The sequence below is a fragment of the Urocitellus parryii genome, chromosome 2 (assembly GCF_045843805.1).
Source record: "Urocitellus parryii isolate mUroPar1 chromosome 2, mUroPar1.hap1, whole genome shotgun sequence".
NCBI classification, from domain to species: Eukaryota; Metazoa; Chordata; class Mammalia; order Rodentia; family Sciuridae; genus Urocitellus; species Urocitellus parryii.
In genome coordinates, this window is record NC_135532.1 from 134,569,544 (window position 1) to 134,591,329 (window position 21,786).

The window sequence follows — 21,786 nt, forward strand, 5'->3', positions numbered from 1 at the left end:
TCAGGACCAGTCACTTGCAGATTTTGCTATTATGATGTTATGATAAATAGTCTTATAAATATACCTTTTGTATTTTTTCTATGGATATTGTAGATTAGAGTTCCAGAAGTAGAACTCTTCTGTCAAAAGGTTTAAATATACAATCTGTTTTATGCTGAGAATTGATGCCAGGGCTTCCCACATGCTAAGCATATATTTTACCACTGAGCTACACCTCTAATCCCCTACAATTTTAATAGATATTTACCAATAGCCTTTGCCATACTTTACAGTATGTATTTTCCTGTTGTGGTTACTCCCCCAAAATAACTTTAGAATTGTTTGTCAAATTTCACTTCTAAATTCTATTATAATATAACTCAAAATGTTATATTAAATTGTATTAAAAAATGCTTGAGAGACTGAAGGTGTACCTCAGTGGTGGAGTTCTTGATACCTTACCACTGCATAGAGAAGTAGGAGGAGTTGAGCCAGGCCTATAGTTCTAGCTACTTGGGGGACTGATACAGGGGGACACCATGAGTCCAGGAAGTTGAAGCCAGCCTGAGAAACCTAGTGAAACCCCATCTCAAGGAGAAAAGAAAATGATAAAAATGATTAAAGGGTATGCATCATTACAGCTTTGACAGATATTTTTTCATATCTCTGCTAATTTCATAGACAAATAGTTTCTCATTTTTTTCAATTTAGTTATTTTATTAATGTGAAAGTCCGACAATATTTTATAGGTTTACTAATCAATTATTTTCCTATTGAATATTATTATTGTCTTTCAACCATTTACTTTTGGTTCTCACCACTACTACTCTCATCTATTAACATTCTGATCATGGTCTTTCATTTATTAAAGGGTTTGTAAAATAATTTGGACTTACTTCAATTTTGAAATTATTCTGGTTATCTCTCAATGCTCATCTTATGTATTTGCCTCTGATTTTACTGAATTCCTCACTTTCAATTACATTCACGTTCACTTCATTTTTACCAGTCTCCTTCTGCCTCAACTATCATTGCAAAGGCTTTGAAGTCTTACATTACTGATTCCCCTCTAACCTTAACTTCTCTCATTTTCCCAGCTCTTCTGCTTCATTGCTACCATAATCTTGTCTTCTCCTACTTGCCAATCATCAGTATTCTAAACAAAAATCTATCTGCAATCTCTCTTTAAAACACCTCATCTCCAGGGCCACATAGCTGCATAAAATATTTCCATAATCATCCTTTAGGGTAGACCCTATTCTTCCGTCCCATTTGTATTTCATTGTATGTACACACAACCTAGTTCCCCTCACCTATCTCCCTTCTTCCTAACTGAACTTTGCTCTATTAACACTGCTAATTATTGACATCATTAAAATCAAAGATCTTTTGCCTCAACTGAGTTTTCAGTGCTCCTCAGAAATCTATATTTCTTCTCGTTGTATCCACTTTCTCTAATTATCAATAATCACTACCACAAACTTTCTTCACACTACCCAGATACCATTTCCAATGTCACTTTCAGAACATGATCTCATAAAAGGCATTAACCAAATCTTCCTCAATTTCCCATCATTCTACTTTCATTTTTACACTCCCTTGGTCTTTCTTCCTTTTTTCCTGACACAATTAGAAAGGGGTTGTTTTAATCAGTGTTTTAAATCATTGTGTCCAAAAGAACTGACAAGAACAACTTAGAGGAGGAAATGTTTATTTGGATCTCACAATTCAGAGGTTTCAGATGGCCAACTCCTTGCTCTGAGCTGGATATAAGGCAGCACATCATAGAGGAAGGATGTAGAAGAGGAAAGCAGCTCAGGGCATATCAACAGGATGCATAAGCTCCGCTCATCCGTGACAAAATATATATCCCAGCTTCATGCTCTCAGTGGCCTACCTTTTACAACCATAAACCTACTTGCCTACAGCTAATCTATATCAGTGGATTGATCCACTGTTTAGGTTACAACTCTCATAATGTGATCATTTCACCTATGAATGTTCTTGCATTGCTTCACACATGAGCTTTTAGGAGACAACATATATCCAAACCTTAATAAAGTCAATGGCTCCCTCCTTTGCTTTTCTTCTGTTTCTGTTCCCTCAACCCCTCCAGTTCTCTCATGTGTCTCAACAGCTGTGATCAAGTATTTTGTCAGCATTTAACTGTACTCAGTTTAATTCCATATTAAAGGGAGACAAAGGAGAGAAAGAGCTAAACAAGGGAAGAAGATAAGAGAGGACAAAGGAAAAAGGGGACTTTATCCAGAATTTCACTAGCTAATAAGCATGGCAGATTAAAGGTGCAATTACCATTTGTGGACTGAAAGTTTGAACAGTTATTGAATGTGACAGACCTTGATTCGGGAGCTTCATAATGTAAAAGAACATTGTGCTATTCTTCTATACCTGTAGGCATGAATTTTGATAATGCCTCAAAGGACATACTTGACCTAACCCATCCACCCATGTTTTGACAGCGAAGATCACGTACAAACATGACAAAGTAGGATGCACAAATGTACATGTTCATTAATTATATAATACTATATTTTTCAATAGTCTAGACACATCAGCAGAGAAGGAAAAATCAAAAAGAACTCCCTTAGTTGAATTCTAAAAAATCTCCAGCATGTGAATTTGTTTTACTTTCTTTTTACCTTATAAACATTCTGGTTGTGTACATTTGTGTGTGTGTGTTTTTTTTTTTTCAGATTCCATTTGGTTTCATAAGTTTAGTGTAGAAAACAAATTTTGTAGTTTGCAAATTCTTAAAGTCTTTCACTGTTGGCAACTTTAAAGCTAATGATTTGCATTTAAAGTTAGTATCATTACTACACATTAAAATGGCATTTTTTTGTTAATATTGATCTTGTTTAATTACTTGGATCCATATTGTTATTTCAAGAATTGTATCGTTCCTACATTTCTAAAGGGAACCAACTTTAATTTTAACCATAAAGATAGGAGCTGTAAACTTGCTCTACATATGGATTCTTGTAACACCTCAGATTTGCTTTAAGAATGGATTGCTTTAAATTTTTAAAATATACAATAAGACCTGAAATTCATTATTTTATGCACCAGATGTCACTGTTTCTCTATGCTAGTAAAATGGCCCTACAAATTTTGGCAGTTAAAAAAAAATAATTTACCCTTTATTTCTAGTCTTAAGTGTTGCACCCAACAGAAATGTACAGATGTGCAAAACAAAAAATAAGAGCAAAAATGTTCATAATGGCACTATTCTTAACATCCCAAACTGGAAGCTACTAAATTCAAATCAAGGGTAAAATGGATAAATGCATTGGGTATATACACATACAACAGTATAATATGCAGCCAATGAAAAAATTATAGCCACACAAAACAAATCTCAAAAATACGTTTTATGGAAATCAGAAAAATGTATGCATTTTAGGAATCCATAAGTTTTACAAAGTTCAGAAACATACAAAACGAATGTGTGGTATAAAAGTCAGATTAGTGCTTACCTTTGGGGGAGGTTGTGGTTGGGAGAAGTCAAAAGAGCATCTCTGGGGTGCTGGTGATATTCTATTCTTGGGTTGATTGGTAGTTACCTGGGTTTGTTGATTTATGAAACTTGATTGAGATGTGCTTTTTTGTTTATTCAATTTTGTATATGTGTGTTATATTTAAATGTTTAATCAATTCAATTATGAAGAATTAGTTAAAACTAAGTTAATAGATGTCTGGAAGATCTATTTAAAATATAATTAAAATTCAATGATTAAATATTTTAGATAAAAGGCAAAAATTCCCAAGATTTCCCTTTTATTTCATTTCAAAATCCTGGATATTTTGATTTGGTCCCCATGGCTGCTCCTTCTTGTGGTTTAAGTAAACTTTCTTCACCATGACTCTCAGTTTATCCAACTAGGATATTTCCAAGGAATGCTTGCATCCTTTAATTATCATTCCTATTCTCCATTATATCAACCATTTCCTCTCTGATGACCTTTTCTTCTTAATATATCAATACATTTTTGTTCCATATTCAAAACCAAAGTATCTTTCTCTACCTCTTAGTGCCCATCAGGTAGTATGCTCTCATATTTCTTCTTGAGAGCCAGGTTTCCTTGGCTCCACATCCTCATGTCTAAGCACATCTCTCAAGGCATCACACTACTCCATGAAGATTGCTTTTCCTCTGGTCAGAAGAAGTCTCAATATCATAACTAGCCTTGGTGTTATTCCCTGAGACATTTCAAACTACCCTAACTACTCCTTGGGAAGAAAAAAAGCTGTTTGGAATATTGTAAATCAAATAGGTAAAAATAAGTCCAACATAGTAACTTTAGCCTATGTAATAATTTAAACAATATCATTTGTTCTTTAGGTTAAATAAATAGCTTCTGAGATATTTGTTCCCATTTCTATCACTTCTTCAAGATGACATCTAGATGTCATGTGATGTGTTTCAGAGTTTCTTCTTCACAGTGAGGAAAAATGACAAGTCCCCATGATGTTCTTGTGTGGAAGAACATCTGGCACTTCCTTCTCTTAATTGTACATCTTTTTAAATTAAAATATATTGATAACTGTTACATAAAACAAAAATTCTTGTATGTATTTACGCAGTGTTGTATGTTCTGGTACATTGATACATTGTGTAATATTTAAATTTGTGTAAACATATCTATCCCCTCAAACATTATTTTTTATGATGCAAATATTCAAAATCCTTTCTTCTAGCTTTTTGCTCATCTTTCACTTTCTGAAATCAGCTTTTCAGATTCCACATCTTGAGTGATATCATGTGTTTCTTGTCTTTCTGTACCTGGTTTATTTTATTAACATAGTGATAGCCAATTCCATTCATTGGTTGCAAATGACAGGATTTCTCTTTTCTAATGGTGAAGTAACATACCATTGTGTATATGCACCACATTTTCTTTAACTATTCATCAGTTGATGGACCCTACAGTTGTGTCCATTTCTTGGTTACTGAGAATAGAGTACAGATAATGTACTGTGTATTTCAAAAAGCTATATAAAACTGCATAAATACATACAAGAATTTTTGTTTTATGTATCAATATATTTTATTAGTATCAATATATTTTAATTTAAAAAGATGTAAAGTTAAGAGAAGAAGGTGCCAGATGTTCTTCCACACAACATACTAAATTCATTCTCTTTGGCTATATATCCATGGTGGAATAGCTAGACTATATGTTAGTTAGTTTTTGATTTTTTTATGACTCTCCATACTGTTTTTCATAATAGTTTGCATTTCTACCAACAGTGTATGTGGGTTCTTTTTCTCCATAGCCTCCAAGTCACTTGTTATTGTCTTTTTGATAATAACCATTTTTCCTGGGGTGAGATGGTATTTAATGGTGGCTTTGATCTGATGTTTAGTGATGTTGAACATTTTTTTATATATCTGCTGGCCTTTCATGTGTCTCCTTTTTAAGAAACGTCTATTTAGATCTATTGTCCACTTTTTCAATTGGTTTATTTGGGTTTTTGCTCTTTTGGTTTTGGAGTTACTTATATATTTTGTATATTAATCCCTTTTCAGATGTACAGTTTGTAAAATACTTTCTTTCTTTCTATAGGATAGCTTGCCTATCAGATTATAATTTCCCTAATGTTTGAAATCATTTTCCATGAGGTCAGTACTGTGTTTTAGGATCTGTTTTGAAGATGAGTGGGAGGAGAGCAGAGAAAGTAGTATTGTTTGTCACCAATACTAGATGTTACTGGTATACATTTAGTGAAAGTCAGTTGTTAGATGCCACCAAGAATTATCTAACATGTCCTACCACATATTTCTGTGGATGAAAAAATATCTTTAGAACAATTTGCACCTGAAACCTAACTTGATTTTACATGTTTAAAATGTATATTTATTGCAAGGTTTAACATACACTGGATTTTTTCTGAAAGCAATGACTGTCAATTGAGACATTTTCCAAGAGTGTTCACCATTGATGAAATTTGCAGTATCAATACTACTTGCACCATTTGGCTTGGCATTTTACCATTTTTCATCAGTTCACATTTACAGTTAATGCATTCATAATGATTGCATACACAGGCACAACATTTGTCCACTTTATTATATGTTCTAGTAACTATAGTGATAGAACATTTACATATTGAAGTCCATACTATGTCTTATCAAATTATTTTAATCCTCCTTTAAATTTGCTTAAAATATATTGATTGATTTTAATTATTGTGTAGATAGGTTATATTAAATTTGACTTTAATTTTCATGTGATAGAGACACATTATAAAATATTGCTAGGTGGGAAGCCATAGGATATAATAGAGTTGAAAACCACAAGTGTAATTTGTAGATGAGTCAGTTGTACTTAGGGAAGGCCCACTGGTGATCCCTGGCTGACCAATGCTATCTTCCATTTTCACAAATAATCTATAATGAAAGCCAAAGGGAAAAAGAGAGATTAACTTGTTAAAGACTCTCATTTTAAAGCTGTAAAGACTCTTCAGTATCCAGTTGCCTTTTCTCCTGAATGCCTAAGGTATGTCCTACAAGGATATTTGCAACAGTCTACAAAATGTTGATCTCTTTTCCTCATCCCTTGGTTATTAACAACCACCATGCTCTTAGTAGAAGCCAAACTCAATTTAACTTAAGCAGTTAATTGTCCAATAAGTAAGAAAAGCAGTAAGTTTTGTTATGAATAAGTAAGTCAAATAAAATTTTTGCTTAATGATGGACAGTGTGTGAAAAATCATTATACACGTCAGGAACAAATTTAAAAGTTTGATGCATTTTTTCATTTTATCCCTTATATGTACAAAATACAAATTATCATCTCCATTTTACAGATAAGAAAATTTAGGCATAGAGAAGTCAAAAACTTGCAAGTAGATAACTCAAATGAAAAAGCATTGTAAATAAAAATTCCCAATGTCCTATTATGTCTAGGAAAAATTTGCTTTTCTATATGAATAAATATTATGTAGAAATCTAATACAAACAGAAAATTAATGAAGGGTATGTCTACTGAAATCATGTTTCAATATCAAGAGATGTGACTGAGTCTATTGTCACATGGAATGAAGACATAAAAAATAGCTGGTATCAAATCTGGCTTCTCTTTTTTGTCTGTTGAGTTTTTTCTTTGCAGAATTTTGTTCAACAGTCAGATTGGGAACATGTATGTTTATATTTCTAGAAGTAAAGAATCTGAGCAGAGGTGCATCCTTAATCCTGGCAGTAGCTTCAGAAAGTGCCTCTCTTCCTACTGCCCTTGGTTTGATCCCCAGAATCATGGGGAGAAAAAAGACAAGGTCTGTATTTTTTCTCTAGATAGAAATTTATAAAAGAGCCTAGTATTAAATTGCAAACTTAGCCATACATAGTGGCTGTGCAGTCAACCACTTTCATCAAGATCTTTGAAAATTCATACCACTTTTTAGATAAGGTTTTTTTTAAAAAATATCTCGTTTTTCAAAACACACACACACACACACACACACACACAAAGAATTTCTCCACAAAGTGATATTTCAACTATGATTTCAGGCAAAGACACAATTTTTTTCACAAAATTTTTAGTGGATAAATTTGCATTGTGTGCTATGTTTGGATATACCCAAAAGGAATAAAGTAATATCTTCCTTGGCTTTTTAGTCTATTGAACACTTGGGTTATTTTCATATTCTTAACATTCACATTTTGACTCTCTCTTTCTTAAATTTCTTGGTCCTAAAATTGTTTGATTGAACCATAATTTTACTCTTAAGTGGAGTTTTATGCAATAGCTATAACCCTTAAAAAAACAAAGAAATGGTTTTTAACGATTACAAAAACACAACAAATATAGAAGGATGAATCTACAAAAGAATGATTCCTTTACACTCTTCTTTAAAATTTTATCAAGTTTTCTTTCCCACCTTTGGTAGGTACAATAAACCTCAGTTTATTGAATTTAGATACAAGCTATATTTACCTTTAAACGTTTTAGTGTTGTTTATATTAATGTGCCTTGGTTGCTTAGTTAACACATCATATTTTTTCCCATTAAAAAATCATTTCAGAGTTTTCACATTACAATTTTCAAGAAAAATCAAAATTGTTATGCAAAAGATGTATTTATCCTTGACTTCTAAAGATAAGCTCAGATTGCTTCTCTCTTATTTTCCCATGATTGTGACTACAGAGCTCCAATTGTACAATATGAATCTAAGGAGGTGTTGCTGATGTGACCCGGGCCTGCAATTGCTGTTCAGTGCTTTGTTCTCATAAAGAGAACAGAGAATGAAAAAAGGCCTCACTGTAAATATGACATTTCAATTGAAAAGTGTCTTTCTTGTTATCTAAAAATCACAGGAACTCCTGGTAATGTCTCGTGCTTTATATCGTGATTATATCACAAGCAGTAATTTAATACATCAAAGAAAGAATAAATAGAAATTTTAAGTACAAATTAATATACCACTAATAGTTTTCACCAATATTTGCTAATAAAAATAAACAATGAGGGCTGTGGCTGTAACTCAGTGGCGGATTGCTTGCCTTGCATGTGTGAGGCTCTGGGTTCAATCCTCAGCACCACATAAAAACAATCAAATAAAATAAAGGCATTTTGTCCTTCTACAACTACAATAAAATAAAATAAACAAATCTAAGATCTATAGAAGGAAAAAAACAGCAATAGTTTGCCTAATTTTCCATCCATAGCCTATTTTTTTTCTTTTATCCTTACTTAATATGTAATACCTTGATGAAAATTGTTAATTTAAACATTCTACTAGATATTCCAGTGGATAATAAAATTATGCTAGCTTGAAAATTCCTCCTTCTACAAATATATTACACTTTCAAGCACCATTATAACCTTAAGACTTTATTTATTGTACTTCAAATTCAGGCATTGCTTCTACATCATTGGCAACTAAATTGCTATATTTTATGTAGGAAAAAATTTTATGTAGGAAAAAAAATTGCTATATTTTATGTAGGAATTTCCAAGATCATTGTAATGTCAGGTGAAGCTAATAAAAAAAAGAAAAGAAAAGAAAAAGAAAAAAATAAAATAAAAACTATAATACTTTATATAGCAGTTAATTATTCATCAACCTGTATGTATTTTTTTCTAACTGTATATATGTTTTATAATTTCTGCCACTTGAGTGACAAGAATTTTATAATAACTACTTGGAGACTTCCCCTTTCCTCAAGGTATAGACTAAGTTCCAGCTAGCACTGTGGCAGCAATAATGATATTAATAATAAAATAATTGAGCAGGAAATCGGCTGCATGAATAAAATTTGTAGCTCTGCAATGCTCTTAACCCAAAAACATCTCCAGGACTGACCCCTGGTCAACTCCTGATAGATGAGCTCTGACCCCTAGAGAGATTCCTCTTGGTTTTCTTGTGTGTAACAGAGGTCCACTTTATGTTTTGAATATAACTCTTGCTGCTCTGCCACTGCTTCTTATTTTTAAAATGGACATGTTTCTTTCTTTTCCTCTCTCTCTGCTCTTCCCTAAACTCTCCCCTTCCCTAATCTCAGGAGAAACAGGATTACTTTTCTTCCCCATCCTAGGCAAAGCTATCTGTCCCTCTGTATACACCCACCATAGGAACAAAGTAGTCCAGATTTAGGGGATGTGAGAGAAGATCTCAGAAATGCCCCTCCCCCAAATTAACAAGTGAATTACAACTCCAACAGAGAACATACATGGAGCCTTTGAGTCACCTCTTTAAAAGCCCCCAGTTCCAGCTGATGGACAGAATCACAGCCTTTGGGACAGGAGTCCCCTGCATTTCTCCTTTGCTAGCAAAGCAATACCTTCTTTTTCATTTTTCTCAAAAACCATGTCCTTATTATTGGACTGTCATCAGGAACAAGTGAAGCAAAAATTAAAGCCAGGCAGTCAGTGTAGATAGGTAATTGGCTCAGATTCAGAAAATGGAGGCTGATTTGGGTCTAGGAAGTTGGAAACTGGGAATGTTAATGCCTCCAGAGCCCTTTGATTACCAAGATTACCTGCCTATACTGTCCCTCCCAGAAGGTTGTTAATAAGGCACCCCCTGAACAGAAAGGGAGCAGCTAATTAATGCCTCCTGGGCTGCTGCTCTCTTTCTGCACTGATCACTGCACCTTGACCCTTCAAGCCCATCTGCTTCTCATCTTTTGGCCATTCACTGGCACCTTCTGGGACTGGTCACATAAGCAGGAAGGACAGAGATAAGAGGGAAGAGGGCAGGAGAACAAAGAAAGTCTAAAATATATAAAAGGGGCAGGATGCTCTCACTTCTTGGGAAACCGAGCTATAACCACCTTCTCCTTCCTGGAAGAAGTCTGTTTTACTATTTTTTAAATAAAACCTGCTTTCTATGCTTGCCTTGGCCACTTCTCTAATGTTCAAACTTCAACATTTGAGGAAACCGAATTCATCGCTGATAACCGGCGGTATGGTTAAGAACCAAGATTTCAGCAACAAGTTGACATATATGATTTCTTTTTTTTTTTTAAGAGAGAGTGAGAGAGGAGAGAGAGAGAGAGAGAGAGAGAGAGAGAGAGAGAGAGAGAGAGAGAATTTTTTTTTAATATTTATTTTTTAGTTCTCGGCGGACACAACATCTTTGTTGGTATGTGGTGCTGAGGATCGAACCCGGGCCGCATGCATGCTAGACGGGCGCGCTACCGCTTGAGCCACATCCCCAGCCCCATATATGATTTCTTGACATTGGCCAAGACATTAACTGTTTGGATAGTTTATGCTAAAAATGTAGCTTATGGTAAAAACATATGTTCGATCTGGGTTATTGGAGTTGCAGTATCTGAGGTGAGTCACAGTCACTGAATGCCTACATGTCTGATCCCAACAGTGGACACTGAGGTTCTGGAGAGTTCCCCAAGTTTGCCAGCATTTGATATGTATGGCAATATATTATTTCTAAGAGAATAATTCTCACCCTACTCTCCTGGGAGAGGATCTGTCGAAGATTGCCCTTAGTTTCTCCCAGATTTCACACTATGAACATTTCCCTTTGGTGATTTTCATCTTTTGCCTTTTACTTAATAAATTGTAACGGTAAGAGGAACAACTCCTTTGAGTCCTGAGAATGACCTCAGGAGCCCCCAACACAGTACTTAACATTTATGTGTTGTTTATTATATTCCAGCCACATCTAAGCACTTCAGGTATATTAAGTTTTAAGCCACATAGCCACTATTTCAAGTAGGGAATATGATAACAGATGGTTCTTGACATACCATCATTTGGCTTATGAATTTTCAACTTCATAGTGGTACAAAAAATGATATGCATTCTGTAGAAATTATACCTCAAATTTTTGTATTTTGAACTTTTCCCAGTATCAATATGTGCTATGATGCTCTCTTGAGAGCCTGGGCAGCAGCAGCAAAAAAAAAAAAAAAAAAAAACAACAAAAAACAATACCAGCCATGCAGTCACAAGGGTAATTAACTGATATAGTATTCTATATTGAATAAATTTTAAGATATCCAACACTTTATTATAAAATAGGATTTATGTCAGATGATTTTGCCTATAGGCTAACTAATGTTAAGTCCTTTGAGCATATTTAAGGTAGGCTAAGCTGAACTATGATGTTCCATAGGTTAGATGTATTAAATGCATCATCAACTAACTCAGAATTTATCAGGACATGACCCCATTGAAATTGAGAAACATTTGTATTCCTATGGGGGCCAGTGGGGTAGAAGGGATTGATTTCAGGGCACTCAACCACTGAGCCACATCCCCAGTCCTATTTTGTATTTTATTTGGAGACAGGGTCTCATGGAGTCACTTAGCAGCTCACTAAATTGCTGAGGCTGACTTTGAACTTCCTTGCCATCCTCCTGCCTTCGCCTCCCAAGCCACTGGGATTACAGTTATGTGCCACATTGGGCCTGGCTGTATTCCTATTTTTAAATGAGGAAGCCAACGCACAAAAGGAATCCATCACTTGCCTAAGATCACAGAACCAGTAAGTGACAAATCCTAAACCCAAACTGAGGCAGTCTTCCTCTCAAAGATGGATACTCAAGTGTTGGTTAAAGCAAGAAGGGTGTGAGGAAAGCCAAAGTCATCTTGAATCAAATAATCAGGACAGTATTCATCCAGGTGTCGCCACCAGGTCTTAGTGCTATCTACTTGACTTCTCAGATCAAATCATGCCCTTCTATTTCTCTGCCTTGCCAAGGATCCAGGGTAGTATGCATTTGTCTTTGTCACTATGGGTGAAGTTTACTCCCTGAGTACAGTCAGGGGCACAAATGATCAGACGTACAACAAGAACACTATCTTGTGGGGTTTTGCCCAGAAAGCAGGACAGGTCCATTCTCCCGCCTATTCTCAACTCCTTTACTTCTCTTTCATCTTACCCAGGAATTCTTCTGTACTTGGAATGGGACAGGAAGAAAGCTCACTATTTCTCAGGGCTTGCATATCTCATTTTATAGGTGAGGGAAGTAAGGTTGAAGAATTAACTTGTTTTTTTTTCATCCAAATTTATACATTTGGTAAGTGGTAGAAATGAAATTTGAACCTAGTTGGTCTAACACAATAACCAGTGCTGCTTAGTATGTGCCTTCAAATTATTTGATGCAGATAACAGGTATTCTTCACAGAGATAAACATTCAATAAAGATATAATTGCTTCAGTGGAAAATGGAGACACTATGACAATAATTGGGCCATAATACTCCTTTCTGGTTTTAGAATGTGCTTTAAAAAGGTGCTGGTCAGGAAAAGCATCTCAATGAATCTCCATTCAAAAGAAGAAATTTTAAACCAGAAACAAAAAGAGGAGCTGCAGAGGGCCAAATAACATTAACAGACAGGAGGGCCAAATAACATTAACAGAACTGTGCAAATTAAATTTATAAATATATCGTGTGGGCCAGCAATGGAAATCCTAGGACCTGTGGATCTTGTCACAACACAGAGAGCTAAAAAAGAAAGATCTTGAAAACATTGTCTTCAGAATAACTTTTTGGGGAAGTAGACCTCCAGTTGCCAAGAAAAGGGCCTGTTTGGCCATAAATAGAAATATGAAGAAGAAAAGCCCAGTCCCAACATGGTCAAAGTAGAGGGACACGTCTAGTCTCACCTATTTCAGTCTCCTCATACATATTAAGATGAGTATTTGGGGCTGGGGTTGTGACTCAGTGGTAGAAAGCTTGCCTCACACATGAGAGTTACTGGGTTGGATCCTCAGCACCACATAAAAATAAATGAATAAAATAAAAGTATTGTGTCCATCTATATCTAAGAATTATTACTAACTTTTAAATTAAAGTCAAATAGATAAAAGGCAATGAGATTATTACAATAGCTGCTTTATTAACAATTTACAGGTCCTACTATCTTTTGTTTATTATTTATTTGCTTACAGAAATGTAGTAACCATCAAAGCAAGGAACTTGTCTATCTTGTTGACTGGTGTCTGTTCAGTGCCTAAAAGACAAATTGACTCAGAGAAAAAAAAAAAGAGGTTCAATAAATAATTATTTGTTAGTAGACCTAACGATTGAACGAATGGAAAACAAATGTTCCAGGAATTAGTCCTCAGCCTTGCAGGAGGAAAGTCAAAGCAGAGGGTGTTAAAAATAAGAGAAAAGTAGTAATGTTCCAAAGCCTGTTAAAGTGAGGACAGGCTGACTCACCCTTTCCAAGACATTGAGATGCAGATGGGTGATAAAAATTTCACAGCCTTGAGAAAAGTCAAGTAATTATGTGGCCCAGTTACAATACAGTGGCTTGGGCCAATTTACCAGTCAGAGAGGAGAATGACTGTGTCCTGAGCCCAGAGCACACAGGGACTCAGTGCAATATTCAGGGATAAATGTGAGCCATTTAAGAGAGAAAAATCTATATTAGAAGGAGCCAAAGTGGCGATGACCAGAGACATGAGAATATTTGAGTCACTTACACTGAGAAATTCATGTTGAAGTTATAGTAAAGAACAAAATGGTACCCTGACAGGTATGGAAGTGATTTGAACAGTACTGGCATTCCTGAAAATATTTATTGAGGGCTTTAGACAGAGACAATTTCACATTCCTTTTTTTTTTCAGTGAGTTATCAACATTCATGATGTTTTTTAATCCTCTCAAGCTGAGGGACTATGGGGGTATGCCAATTAAATTGCTTGTTCCCTTATGAAAGGGGATCTACAAATCTTATTAATGATTTTAAAAACCATTTTTACCTAATATGGAGAGTTTCCTTCATTTTCTTCCTCCTCCTATCTTTCATGTACCTGTGTAAAATAGCACCTCAGGATAGAGAAATCCAGAAACCTTCACCACCTTTGGTGAATCATGGAGGTAGGTGTGACCTTCTTCTTCTCTCCCTTTCAAAATTAGCTGCATGTTTTTTGAGGACAAGTAAAAATTGACCCTAGCTATGTTATGAAATAATGGAGAGTTTTGCTGATATCTAAGGAGAAAATTTGAAGAAGCCTGTGCCTTCTGAACCAGGGTGGAATTTTACCTCACTTAGGGCTCAGTTACCTCCTGGACTCAACATACAATTGGGCCACAAAGTCATTTCCCACTGTGCTCTAAGGACTTAATTTCTGCAGGGTCCCAGATCCCTGTATTAGACCTATGAGTGTTCAAGATAAGCAAAGTTGAATGCTTAGAGATGATCTAATTGAATTTGTGCTTCTTATCTACCTGAAGTGTAGACTCTTCTGGCATTTTCTCTCATTTGACAGTTTACTTCATCTGTTCCAAGCTATCTTCCATCTTCTTGATGTTGACCATCCTCTAAACCCTTTCTTCTTTTCTCTCTGGGGCCTTATTCCACTGTGAAATAGTTTTCCCCCCGCCCCCCTGCATATTCAATCCCTTCATAGAATGATTCTCTTTGTTCTTGTTTAAAATAATGTTTCTCAAAGATGATTTCAGGGTATTTATGGATAAGTATTAAATTTTTATAGTAATATTTTAAGCATCACAGTCATGTTTGCACACATATTGTCATATAGGTTAAACTTGAAAGAAGTGTTTTGAAGAAAACAAAGAGAAGAAGATGGTAAAGCCTAATTTTTTAAAAACAACAAGGAAACAATAATATATGCAGAAAGTAGAAATGGCAAAATTCTTGGATGAATAAAATTTTAGAGCAACATTAATGTAAACTTGATTTTCCATCGAAAACTCTAATTTCACTGCCACTGTCTCCAGTTTGTGCTCTGCTTTCTTTTATGTTCCAGCTACCACAGGGCCAGGAGGTGTCAAGGTGTAAGCTGAATTCTCTCATTATCGGGTCCAGATCTTGAGTTTGTCTGCCTTTTATTCTCTGAAGCTTACATCTTCAAACCATAACACTCCACAAGCCTCATTTTTTTCTGCTGTAGATTATGTCCTTCCATTCAATCTCTTTACAGTCACAGAGACCTTGAGCATCTAGCTCAATGTCACACTCCTTTGGTTAGTGTCTGTGTGCCTGTGTATTGTTAAAAGTAAAATATTCTTATTTGTAAAAAGTAGAAAAATACATAGATTGCCATTGTTAACACTATTAATGCTTTGTTATTTTCAGTTTTTTAAAATACTTAATCACTTAACAGCATATCTTAAAATATTTTAGATGCTATGCCATCTTTATGGCATAATGTAACTAATTCCTCATGGTTCAGTATAAATATGTATCATCATTTAACCAGCTTCCTATTGTTAGACACTTGGGTAATAATAAACTTTTATGATTATTATTACAAAGTACGGTTTTTAGCATAATTCATGCTATCAGTTTGAATTATTCCAATAGGCTGGATTCCCTAGAGAAGAGTTTTTAGGTCAAAGGTCATGAAAAACTTGAAGTGTAACCAATAAACTAAGGACTCCCCACCAGCATTCATAAATAACAAAAGTTGGTCAGACTGTGGCTAAAAACCCTGGCTGTGGTGCTTTTGTTATCTAAAGCTATCCCACCAGTTCTCAGGCTTTTATTATGCAGAGTAGGCCATGTGAACTTAGGCGACTTTTAGAGAAACCTAGAGTTAGAGACCCTGGGAGGAGTAGGAAAAAAAAAGTGGGAAAGGGGAGAAAAAGGATAGAACCAGGGGTAGTGAAACATGGTGAGGATGAACAGGAATGGTTAGAGGGATATAATAGGATTTAGGGGAAACCTTTTATATGGAACCTACATTCTTTTTCACAAAAAGCTTGTAATGTTTGTTCATACTCTGTCTCCAAGAAGTTCAGGCAGGTCACATGGAAATTTACAGAGGCTAGTACACAAAGCTTATAAATGCAAACTTCAAAAGAATTTCTGCAAAGCTTGAGTGCTATGAAACTATAAAGCAGGCATCTGGGTTAAGGCTATAAGCTTTTGGAACACACAAAAAAAAAACCTAAAAGAGGCTTTTAGCTGTTGCCTGGTGGCTTTGAATTTGGAGGGTGCAGGGATGGAGGTGGGGTGGGACTTGTGGAGAGCCTTGGAATATGTTCTAAGTTTATATCTTAAAGATATAACTATAAATACATGTAATTTTCAACTACACTCTTCCTCAATTAAAAAAAAAGGTTTGGTAAATCTTAAGAAGGTTTTAGTGTAACATTTTGTTAAGATCATAGATTCAACTATCTGGGTTTAAATCCAAAAGAATGGAAGATCCAGAATGAGAAAAAAAATTACAGATTTTTCTATATAACAAAGGAGAGAACCACCAAGATAGCCCAGGGGTGGAAGCTGTTTTTAATTTAAGAATCATGTAAATGCCACACATAGTTTTCAACAATAAGATATCAGAACAAATCATGATAAAAATTAAAATGAGTTGAAATAAATTAATTTCAGTATATATTCAGTTGTTATCATAACTGCCAGTACAATAGTTATTTCAAATAATTTTAAAACACAATATTTTAACTCTATGTACTTGGGTCCTAAGGGAAACAAATTCAAAAAAACAAAAGGCTGAAATTCAGTGGTACTGTTGTTAGTACTAGTGTTAGTGTCATTGTGTAGGTATTTGGTATATTCATATTGTTATTTTAAAACTCTCACATGTTATATATGTACATACCTATAACAGAATAAAATAAAATGAATAATTATATCATTAGAAAAAATTTTTCAAAGTAACAGATTTAAATAATGTAGTAAAATAATTCACGAATTTATGATTTGCTTGTTTCTAACAGTACATTTTCCAAACATGGAACAAAGTAATAAATAAATTTATAAATAATAAATAACAACTGTCATAGATCAAGATATGTATATATATATATATATATATATATATATATATATATATATATATACTTATATATATGATTTTTAAAATGGTCATCTTTGATAGTTGCTAAGACAGGAACTCATTACTATAATAATAACAAAGCAAATATTTGTTTTGCTTTTCTTGTTCACACTATATGTGAGAATATTCAAAGAAATGATGACATTTCTTCTTTATAGACATGATGAATAGTAAATTCAGGAAGAATATTAAAACTGGAACATTATCATTTTATAACATATAATGAAATGATAAATGCTAAAACTATTACATGAAAGATTGATGAAAAAATATTTAATGGGTGGATGATAATACTCAATCAGTCTTAACCTAAATAAAATATGACAATCATACTATTTTCTTCCTGTTGAGTGCAATAGAAGGCACATATCATATACTTCCTTTGGTTCATTATTTCTGCAAAAAAGAGAAAAAACAAAGCTGAATCTAATGAAGCCTGCATTTACTGCCAGATTATTGCAAATGTCATACATAGTTTTTGCAAAAATGTTGGTGTAGAGGAGTGTGTTTATTAATACCATGCTTACAAAACCAGTGCATTCAAAAAATGTTAGAGATTCTACAGTATCAATGATCTGGTGGGCTTTAATGAGAAATGGCATATAAATGCACGTGCTAGTGTGCAATACAAATAATCTTACACTGTGTGCTCCCTCCCTTAGGTTTAAACACATGCATCTTTCTGAGACCTACTGGGTCCCAACTTTCCAATCTTAACTCCTTCTAGATTTCTGACCTAATAGCTGGACCACTCACCACTGCGTAAGAGTCCATGAGGAGGCTTAACGTAGACCCATTTATTTTCTCTACACAAAGCATATGACCAGATGAACTTTCTAATGCTTTGTTCATTGGGAGGATTTTTCTCACTGGTGTTCATAAGGACCATTGCTAATTTGGGAACGTAGTAAAAACAGGAGTTCATTTTCCCTTTAAATTGTATATCAAGCCAATCCAAGCTTGGATCAAGTTCAAATTTTCTTCTTCTTTCAGCTGGTAATGAAGAACCCCTCCTCAAGAAGCAGAGAGAGAATTGTTAATGTAACAGTTGCTGTGAGATGAAGGACTAATCCATCTTTCTTATAGTTTTGTTATGCTCTCTGGACATATTTGAACACTACAGGACATGCCCAGTTTTATGACTTGATGGTTCTGACACAGCTTAGGATAGACAATTTTTACTACATGGCCATTGGTGTTCTCAGGTCAGAAGTTCCGTTTCTGAGTTCAGTAATTTTATGGTTTAGATAGATACTTGGTGTCCCTCAAAAGCTCATGTGTAGGATAAAGTAAGAAAGTTTAGAGATGAAATGCTTGGGTTATATGAGTCTTAACCTAATCAGTACATTAATTTCCTGATAGGGATTAACTAGATGGTAACCTTAAGTGACTAGAGGAGGTAGGTCCCTGGGGGCCTGCCTTGCAGCTATACATTTTGCCCTTGTTAAGCAGAGCTTTCTGCTGCCACGTTCTGAGCTGCTTTCTTTCATCACACTCTTCCACTGTGATGTTCTACCACACCTGAGGCTAGAGAAGTAGAGTCAACTGTCTAGGGACAGAGGTCTCTGAAACCATGAGTCCCCAATAAAATTTTCTTTCTCTAAAATTGTTCTTGTCAGGTCTTCTGGTCACAGTGATGGAAAGCTGATTACAATTAATATGCTAGGAGCTATTCTTTGAATGGTGTACAACTTTTATTTGCTAATTTGTATCTATCAAAAGAAAAATAATAGAATAATTTGAATAAAAATGTTTAATATAAAGAATTAACAACATAGGGGATTAGAATAACAAGAGATTGGCTATTAATAAGTAATTTGTTATAAGACTTTAAGAATGACAAATATATATATATATATATATATATATATATATATATATATATATATATATAAGAAGCATCCTTAATTATCACTAGGGTTGAGATCAAGCACCCAGGGAACTCTCACTTTCCACCCAGAGATGAGATCCACGCCTTATATCAGGAAGTAATGAGGTTGTGACATGTTTTTCTTCTTTAGAAATTAAGAGAAGTTAGCCCGAAAAAGATTTTTAAATGCTGGCAGCCAACATGAGACACAGGAGTCAAAGTCAGAGGACTTAGTGACTAAATGCACAGAATGAAAAGGTGTCTTTTTTGGAGGTAATTCATTACAAACTCTCTAAACAAGGGAACTAGGGAAGCTGTTGGCCCCTGAGTGATGATAACCAATGTTCCCAGAAGAAGCTGGGTACTGGCGAAGCAACGTGCTACAAGAACTTGGAGCTAGAGAAAGCCTCACATACTACAGTAGCACAGGGGAAGCTAGGTGCACTACAGGAGTGCATGGAAACCCATCAGGCATGGAAGCAGGAAGCACATTTGGTCTTTGTAGTGTCTCACCAATGCTTTCAACTGATAGCACTTCAGTGCTGACTTCCAAAAGATGATATTTAAAGGGCTCAGATCCATTACTGCAGGGCAGGCAAATACACGAATCTGGAACTAAGAGCAAACAAACTGCCAGCTCCAGAAGTCTACACTTTGACCCTTCTTTTTATGTCTGACACAGTTTACAAAGAATGTCTTTCTCTAATACTTTTGGGTATGCTGGTCCAAGTAGATCTATTCTTATACCATAGCTAAGACATGCTATAAGCTCTTTCTTTCTCTGAGTTTACACTCAAAGTTAATAGCCTTCCCAGCATCCAACTAACCGTGTAGGTGAAATAGTATGGGTAAAGAATATGTTAACTTCTAAAGCTCAAGTGAATTTATAAAGCTTTGCATTTCTTTCTTATTGGTAAACCATATGATAGCTTATTATTTATTTTGGAACAGATTCCCTAGCCCACCCTTTACTATGCTAAAAACTTCAATGAAGTATCTGGTCCCTGAAACATTATAGTGCTTATCTCTCATCTGTTAGAGTGCATGTCTTAGCAAGGCATCTGAAGTACTTACCATTTCTTCCTTATCAAGCACAAATCACATTATGCAATAAATCGAATGAACCAAGTTATTGTGTTGTGATATGTCCACATTATCCAAATTTGTATTGAGAACAGGAGAAACACAAGACAAAGAGGAGAATCACCATAACACTGACCACCAATATAGATTGTTGTCCATTCAATGAATGCCTGTTGTACCTGATCCCCCTCTCCTTATGGGTTCGGAAATTGTGTAAGTTAGGAAATCTTATAATCTTCTGTAGGATGATACTACAGCTGGCACAGTAGATGCAATTAGGTCTCATTTTACGCCTCTGTACAACCTTTAAGCATACCAAAATCTCTATCATGTAATAAGCACTTAGGCAACCAAGAGGGCTCAAGGAAATTTGGGTCATGCAAATATTTCTACTGCATCTATCTAGATGACAACTATCAGGGTCCTACTTCTTTGTCAAAATCCTGAATTTGATGTAGGAAATCCACATAAGACATGAATCAGCCTTCTCTGAAGTTCTTAAAATTAAGCCTTAGGTTTATTTTTCAGTTTTGTCCATCCTCTGGCTGCCTATGAGTGGTTTCTTTAAAAGCCACCAAGAAAACCCTGTGACCCCTGTAATTAGTTTTCAGTTATTGATTAATTGATTTAAGTCTGTCCGTTTTCTCTCTTCAATACATAATGGCACTCAATAATAGCCATCCAATTCTAGTGTCCAGACAAGTTATTTATCCCATACTTCTAAAATTCCTGAGATAGTATACCAGCTGGAACATCTCCCTCTATTATCCCAGTTTATCACAGGTGAAAGTTTTAACAATAATATTACTATAAAAATACTTAATCTCCCACCCCTGATGGGGTTTCCTTTGCTTTTCAGCTGTGAGCACTCCAGTTGCAGAAAATCAGACACAGCATCTGCTTCTCAGGACAACTGTTTTCACTAATTGTCATAGCTCATGTTAGAAGCAGAGCCTGGAGCAAAGATCTGCGTCCAAATCTTTATTGAGTAAGTATTTGGAAGAGAGCACGATAAACCACTGGGAAATGGAGAAGTAAAAATGTGCTCCTGGATGAGAACTAGCTTCCATCTGATGCCCAAGGAAGTTCTGGAGAAAGTTTTTAATTTATTTGCCAGTCAGTCTTTCAAGGACTTTCTCCCATATTGGTGGGTAGGTGGATGTTAATGAAAGACAGACTCCTAAAGGAGGCAACTCCCATTTTGCCAATGGCAATTCTTTAAAGGAGGACGACGGAGCTAAGTTAGCCAACACTCACAGCTCATAAAAGGTGAATGCACCAGTGACAAATATGATCTGTGCTGAATTCCAACCGGGAAAGAATATAATTCTTGAGATTGTATTTGAAATACCTCAACAAGGAAAAAGAAGGGAGGGAGGGAAAGCATAAAGGAGAAAGATAAGAAAAAAGAAAAAAGAAAAAAAGAAAAAGAAAGGGTAAAGAAGTGAAGGAAAGAAAGGAAAAAGCTAATGGTAGAAGGACATGCATAAAACAAAGCAGTGGAATTTGACAGTCTTTGAAGTAGAGTAAATGATATGTAGGGCTTCAATATACAATTTCTTTTGTGTGTTTTAATTTCCATAATAAAA